Source organism: Humulus lupulus, chromosome 8 (genome assembly GCF_963169125.1).
Source record: "Humulus lupulus chromosome 8, drHumLupu1.1, whole genome shotgun sequence".
Classification (NCBI taxonomy): domain Eukaryota; kingdom Viridiplantae; phylum Streptophyta; class Magnoliopsida; order Rosales; family Cannabaceae; genus Humulus; species Humulus lupulus.
In genome coordinates this window covers 178,329,244-178,337,353 of record NC_084800.1, presented here as the reverse complement: position 1 = coordinate 178,337,353, position 8,110 = coordinate 178,329,244, and positions in this window count along the sequence as shown.

Genomic DNA, 8,110 nt, shown 5'->3' with positions numbered 1-8,110 from the left:
GACAGTCTCCAAACTCCTCGAGTTCGTGGTCATCGACTGCCCCGCTGCGTACAATGCTATTTTGGGCCGACCCACACTTATAGCTTTTGAGGCCATCACTTCCGTTCGCCACCTCGCGCTGAAATTCCCTTCTTCCACGGGGATATGCAAGGTCCGTGGCGATGAGCTCGCTGCCAGGGAATGCTACAGCATTTCCATGAAGGGAAAATCAAAACCCGGGCAGCTAGCAATGGCCATCCAAGGTTGAGGATAGGAATCTCAGGAACCTTTAACTGATCCTGAGATTGAAAAACCTCAGAGTGCTGAAGGGGAAAATATCATCTTAAGTGAGGATATTGACCCTCGAATAGGCGAGGATAAGTCTGAGCTCCAGGCTATTGAAGAGCTCGAGGAAGTAAGCGTCGATCCACAAAATCCTTCACGGATGGTCAAGCTCGGGAAAAACCTCTGTAACAAAAGGAAAGCGGAGATGATCAAGTTTCTGCAGGATAACCTGGATATGTTTGCATGGTCACACGAGGACATGATGGAAATTAGTCCAGGTGTCATCATGCACACCCTTCATTTGGATAAAAGCGTGCCTCCAAAGTCCCAGAAGCAGAGGCGCCTGGGAACAACTCGGGCTGAGGCCTTAGAGGAAGAAGTAGCCCGGCTTAAGAAATGCGGCTTTATCCATGAAGCAAAGTTTCCAATTTGGGTCGCCAACCCCGTGCTGGTCCCGAAGCCCAACGGGAAATGGAGGACCTGCATCGATTTCTCCGACCTGAATAAAGCCTGCCCCAAAGATTGTTTTCCCTTGCCAAGGATTGATCAGTTGGTGGATGCCACGATGGGGCACGAGCTAATGTCCTTTATGGACGCGTACTCAGGCTACAATCAGATCGCCATGAATCCGGCGGACCAGGAGCACACCAGCTTCATGACCCCGACTAACGTCTATTGTTACAAGGTCATGCCGTTCGGGCTGAAGAACGTCGGTGCCACATACCAAAGGTTAGTAAATAGAATGTTCACATACCAGATCGGGAAGAACATGGAAGTGTACGTTGATGACATGTTGGTCAAGTCAAAGACTACCGATAACCATGTTTTCGACCTGGAAGAACGCTTCAAGATACTACGGGAGTACGGCATGAGGCTTAATCCACAGAAGTGCACTTTTGGGGTCACCTCTGGAAAATTCCTGGGTTTCATTGTCAATACCCGAGGACTCGAGGCAAACCACGACAAGATCAAGTCATTGCTTGAGCTTCCCTCACCCAGGTCGCGCAAAGACGTCCAAGGCCTGACAGGGAGGGTGGCAGCCCTAAATCGGTTTATTTCAAAATCCACCGACAAATGCCTGCCATTCTACAACCTGCTCCGAGGAAATAAGAAATTCGAGTGGACAAAGGAGTGCGAAAGTGCTTTCCTCGCCCTGAAGGCACATCTGGCTGAACCACCCGTATTGTCCAAGCCAAAGGCAGGGGAGCCCCTTTTTCTCTACCTAGCTATCACAGAGGATGCAGCTAGTGTCGTATTGGTCCGAGAAGAAGACCGGGTTCAGAAACCAGTCTACTACATCAGTAAGAGACTTCTCGGGGCTGAATCCTGATACCCGTTGATGGAAAAATTGGCGTTCTATCTTATCACGACCTCCTGAAAGCTCAGGCCGTACTTCCAGTCCCACTCAATACACGTCATGACCGATCAGCCTTTAAGGCAGGTTTTGCAAAAACCTGAAGCATCGGGACGCCTGTTAAAGTGGGCTATCGAACTCAGTCAGTTCGAGATTTTGTACACCCCACGAACTGCTATAAAAAGCCAGGCCCTGGCCGATTTTGTGGCAGAGTGCACAGTATTTCGGGAGGATCTTGTAGAAGACTCACCCCAGGTCACCTCGGCCCAGACGTCGTGGAAGATCTTCGTGGATGGCTCATCCAATGAGAACGGCTCCGGGGCTGGAATCATTTTGATATCCCCTGAGGGACATAGATTCCACTCGGCGCTGAGATTCGGATTCAAGGCCTCCAACAACGAGGCCGAATACGAAGCTTTGCTGGCCGGGCTAAGAATAGCCCAAGAGCTGAAGGCGAGCTTCGTTTAGTGCTTCAGTGACTCCTAGCTCATGGTAAACCAGGTGCTAGGCGAATATCAGGCACGAGGAACCAAGATGGCTGCTTACCTAGCAAAGGTAAAAGTCGAACTGTCCGCGTTTAGGCGAGGCTCAATCGAGCAGATACCTCAGGAGCATAACGGTAACGCAGACGCTCTTGCCAAGCTCGCCACCTCCGGGGAGACGGAGGCCTTGGGGTTAGTACCGGTAGAGTTCTTGGAGAAACCAAGTATAGAAGGAGTCGGGGTGGAGGTCGAGATGATCGATGCCAGGCCGACCTGGATGACCCCCATCCTTGAATATCTCACCGAAGGGAAGCTGCCTGAAGGGCGTAATGATGCGCGGCGGGTACTGTACCAGGCCCCAAGGTATACGATGGTAGACGGGGTGCTATACCGACGTGGGCACTCCCTACCCCTCCCACGATGTGTTCTTCCAGGTGAAGCAAAGGCCATGCAAGAAGTGCATGAGGGTTTTTGCGGGGATCACACTGGGGGGCAAAGCTTGGCCATAAAGGTCTTAAAGCAAGGGTATTACTGGCCCACTCTGTCCAAGGACTCGATATTGTACGTCAAAAAATGTGACAAGTGCCAGCGATTCGCCACAGTTGCCCGAGCTCCCCCAGCCGAGCTGAAGATGATCTCTTCCCCATGGCCATTTGCGGTCTGGGGAATCAACTTGGTTGGCGCCCTCCTTACTGGAAAGGGCGGGGTCCGATACGCTGTGGTGGCCATCGATTACTTCACAAAGTAGGCTGAGGCAGAACCTTTGGCAACAATAACTTCCAAAAAAGTCCTCGACTTCGTGGTTAAGAGAATTATCTGCCGATTCATGTAGCCCAAGAAAATCGTTTCCGACAATGGGACTTAGTTCGACAGCGACCTATTCACCGAATTTTGCGAAAGGTACGGGATTGTGAAGAGCTTCTCGTCCGTGGCCTATCCTTAGGCAAATGGCCAGGTCGAGGCCGTCAATAAGACCCTAAAGGCGAGCCTTAAGAAGAGACTAGACAAAGCCAAGGGGGTCTGGCCAAAACAGCTCCCCCAAGTTCTGTGGGCATACCGGACCTCGCATCGGACTCCTACAGGTCATACTCCTTTCTCCCTGACTTTTGGGAGTGAGGCAGTCCTCCCTGTGGAGATTAATGTACCTTCGCATAAAGTCCAGGCATATGACCAGGACCGTAACCACGAACTACTTTGCGCTTCCCTTGACTTGGTTGATGAAAGACGAGAAGATTCGCAACTTCAGCTCGCGCATTACCAGCAAAAAATCACTCGTTATTTCAACTCAAAAGTCAAAAAGCGCGCCTTTAGCATTGGCGACCTGGTCCTCAGGAGAGTCTTCTTAGCTGGTAAGGATCCCAAAGATGGAGTATTGGGACCGAACTGGGATGGGCCATATCAATTCATCGAGGTCATTAAAGAAGGAACTTACAAATTAGCTCATCTCAATGGAGGGGCAGTCCCTCGAACTTGGAACGCCATCCATTTGAAGAGATATTATCAATGACACCCTTGTAAGGCTTAAAGGCCATTTTTTATGTATCGAGCAATGAGAATTAACTTTTCGTTCATGATTGAATATGTTTGCAAGTGTAATCTAAAGTAACCACGAAAGACCCTTTCCTAGTTACTTGGGGGGCATATGGTGCCTGGATATAACCAGGTCGCCTTAAAGGCTTAGAAGTTAATTCAAATTGATTGATCGTTGTTTTTCTTAAAAAACACGAGATATTGATAAAGGATTAACACGAACTAAGCTATACCCTGGACATAACCAGGTCATAAAACTTAGAAGTTAATTCAAATTGATTGATCGTTGTTTTTCTTAAAGAGCACGAGATATTGATAAAAATTAACGCGAACTAAGTTTTCAAACTAAGGTCCTGGACATAACCAGGTCATAAAACTTAGAAGGTAATTCAAATTGATTGATCGTTGTTTTTCTTAAAGAGCATGAGATATTGATAAAAATTAACGCGAACTAAGTTTTCAAACTAAGGTCCTGGACATAACCAGGTCATAAAACTTAGAAGTTAATTCAAATTGATTGATCGTTGTTTTTCTTAAAGAGCACGAGATATTGATAAAAATTAACGCGAACTAAGTTTTCAAACTAAGATCCTGGACATAACCAGGTCGTAAAACTTAGAAGTTAATTTAAATTGATTAATCAATGTTTTTTCTTAAAAGGCACAAAATATTAGTAAAAAATTAACACGAACTAAGTTTTTCAAAGCAGTAACCAAAACGCGTAGAGGCAAAAGGAAATAAACAATTAAAAGTAAAAATTGATAAAACCAATTGTCTCGAGGTGGAAAAACCTCATGTAAAGTTACACAAAAAAAAAAGGAATGATAATAATAAAGGAGTGGGTGCGAAAGAGAAAGGCCCTAGGCTCCACCGGGCTGCCCCGTGGAGGTCACTGTCTCGCCTCGGCCACGGCGGATGCCTCCCCGGTCTCAGAAGGTGCCTCTCGCTGGAGGCGAGCTTTGAAATCTTCCTGAAGGACCTCCCAGTCCGCTCCCAAGAAGGAGAAGTCGCCGTCTGAGTTATAGACCCAGCAGTGGTAGAGCATGTCCTCCATGGCGGAGCTGGAAGCTGCCTTCTCCATTTCCAAGGTGGCCTTAGCCTCTTCGGCCCCAGTCTTCACAGAGTCTAGCTCGACCAGCGCGGCAGTAAGGGCGGCTTTGGTGGCTTCGGCCTCTTGAAGCTTAGGACGGGCTTATTCCAGCTCGGCCTGTGCGGCCGCCAAAGCATCCTTGGCTACTTTTTCCTTCTGTTGGGCCGTTTGTAGGGCGCCCAAGGAGGTTTGATGGGCGGCCAGAATCGTCTGGTGTTCGCCCCTCATCTCCTCGAGTCGGGCCCTAGACCTGGATATGCTCCGGTGAAGGGCCAAGATACTCTACAAAACAGAGAGGCAACTGCCTTAGAAAAAAAAAAAGAGAAACAGGGCAAGGCATGATAGTCAAGGGTCATAAAAAGGTAAAGTCAGCTTACCGTTAGGGCCATTCCCAATGAAGAGTCCATGACACTCTCCGGGCTCCTTGTTTCGATGGCCCGCAGGTCTCTCTCAGTGGCGCAGTAGAAGTGGTCAATAGTGTAGCTCGCCGTCTCATACACCGTCCCCCGAAAGACGTCTGGAATTTTCTCCAGGGCCTGGGGGTCCACCGGGATGCGCACCTCGGGGGCCGCATTTGCCGAGGCCATGAGCTCCGCCCATGTGTCCCGAACAAAGGCCGAAGCTCGCGGAGGGGGCGGGGGCATGTTCTCCACTGCAGCAGGAGGTGCAGTTTCCTTGGCATGGGCAACCGGGGTCTGGTCTTTCCCCTTTGCAGGGGACTTGATTGGGGACCTAGCGGCTTTCTTCACCACCCGGAGCTTCTTCATTTTGGGCCCAGAGGCCCCAGCTGAGGAGTTCCCTCCAGCGAACATAGCTCGCAGATCTCTGCTCCCGAGCTGAGATATTTCCTCTGGAAAAACAAAGACAACAATTAATATACAAGTAAGCATTCATGCAAAAACAAAAATAAGGGGGAAAAAAGCGAAACTCAAGTATATGTACTAAAAGGAATCCTACCCCCCGAGCTAGAAGAAGAATCTATGGTCACGACCATCGGCCCCGGAGCTTCTGCAGGGGAATCTAAGACAATTACTTCTTGAGCTGGTGCAGGTTCTGGGTCTGAGACTGCCTCAGGACTAGACTCTTCTACATATTGCCTAAGACCCGGAGCTACGATACCCTCCCGGAGCGAGGGCCATGACCGAAGGTTGGTCCCATACTCCTCAAATAAGGCCGTCCTAAAGGCTAGGGTGTTGTCTATGACTATGGTACCCCTAGGCGGCTATTTTCGTAATCCAGCACGAGCCGGTCGACACAATGGAGCAGGGTTATATCAAGGTTTGGGTCACTTCGATGGCGTTGGACGAGATGTTTGGGATTGAACCTAGCTAGCCGGGGGTCTGCGGTGGCCCTATCTAAGCCCCTGAATAGATATGGGTTACCTTGGCCAGAGGGACCTGCAGCTGCTCCGGACCGGATCCTCTCCTTGTCCGTTCTTTGGGCTTCCTCCAGCACCCACTTCCTCCTCACGAGGGGCACCTCGTCCTCCTCATCCTCATCCCCCGCGGCCTCCTCCTCGGGGGTAGGCCTCATCTCGCGAGCTGGGGGAGGCACCCGGGGTCTCCTCTGGTTCAGAGTCTGGCCTGGAGAGATCAGCTTGCATGCCAGCATCGTTTCGTCTGTCACGAGCTGGCGATAGTCCTTTTCATTGGGGGGCAAGTCCGCCAGTGTCTCGTACTGACTCCCGAGGATCACAGACTTGTCTGCCCTCGCGAAAATGGCTGCAAAATTATTCTAAGTTAGAAATGGATAATGGGGGGGGAGCTAACCGATACTTAACTTACAAGCTAAGGATGAAAGATACTTACGAGGACGGTTGAAGTAGTGCAGGTCGCAGTTGCGAAACCCCTTGGACATAAAGAACTGGTCTTTGAAGTCGTTGGGGTGGCTGGGCAGCTAGATGATTGCAGCCGTATTTGGAAACCGGGTCAAGTAATAGAACCCGTCGCCTCGCCCCCGCTGCTCCGGGCTGGCCTTGAGGCAGAAAAAATATAGGATATCTGTCGGAGTGGGGACCTCCCACTCCTGTTTCAAGAACAGATATCTCAACCTCGCCAACAAACGATAGGAGTTAGGGGGGAGCTGGAAAGGAGCCAACCTCACGTAGTTGAGGAAGTCGGCGAAGTATTGATCTAGCAGGAGGAAAGCCCCAGCTTTGAAGTGCTCATCACTCCAGGCTGCGAACTCCTCGTCGAGCAGCGCGCAGCTCCGCTCACCTTCTGCGGGAGGTCGGGCGATCAGGGCGCCCCTCCCCAGTTCGATGTTGTGTGAAAGGAATATTTTGTTCACTTTCCCCTGGTCAGTGATCTTCGAGACGATCCTCTCGGCCTCGAAGAAAGCATCAGGCGCCACCTCAAGCTCTTGCTCCACGGCCGGCCCGAAGACAGGGATTGGGGAGTCTGTCATCACCTCTTTTCCTTTGGATTGCTGGGAGGACGAGCTGCCTGCGTTCCTCTTAGAAGCGTTCTTCTTGGGTCCCATCTGGTCGCCTAGCGAACAAAAGAAGATATTTCAGAAAAGGCGACCTAAGTATAAGGGAGAATCAAAAGAGGTGTTTCTTTTGCACGAGCTGAGGTAATCTCAGCCCGTGGAGAGTGAGACCACGCGGTTCTATGAACACGCACCTGTGCTCCCAACAGATCCCCAACTACTCGGAATTTGTGTGTCAGGAGGGTCAGGATAAAAATTTGCCTTGGAAGGAAAGTTTCAGTAGGCAAGAGGTGCAAAACCGCCTGTGAGGCGTGTCCCCTAAGCTACCCGGTTTTGCACCCAAAGTACAAGATATTTTAAACAAGCATACCAAGAATCTTACCCAAAAAATTTCCCCAGAAAATGCACCCTATAAATCATGTTCCTAAATGGTTTTCTACTACAAGCGATACCCTAACCTAAAAAGCTTTCACCCTTCATACCCACAAAAAACCAAAAAAACCTTGCATGCAGCTACAGGAATTATTTACCTAGGCTACAGTGAAAAAGAATTTCAAAACATGCACAGTCAGGGGACTTACGGAGTAGTTGATTCCAAAGCTTCAAGGGAGCCCTTACACCTGAACTTCTGGAGTGCTGGGAACGGTGGCCGGAAAGAAGAGGGTTTTTCTTTTGAAGATGAGAAGAGAGAAGAAAATGGAAAGTTCAGGAATTTTTTGAATAACCGGGTGGCCCATGCGTAAGGTGGCCACCCCTTTTATATACGTGAAAGGCCACGTGAGGAGGGCCGTTGGATTACCTGATGTGGGATCCAAGACTCTCCACTCGAAAGGCAAAATGACGGCTGAGTATAGGCTAGGCCATTTAATGCGGTTCTCGGAAGACGTACCGTCACCAACCACGATGTTCCACGTATTCGGCGCCTGCGTAAAAAGTGGAAAATGGAGAGTCCATGGAGAA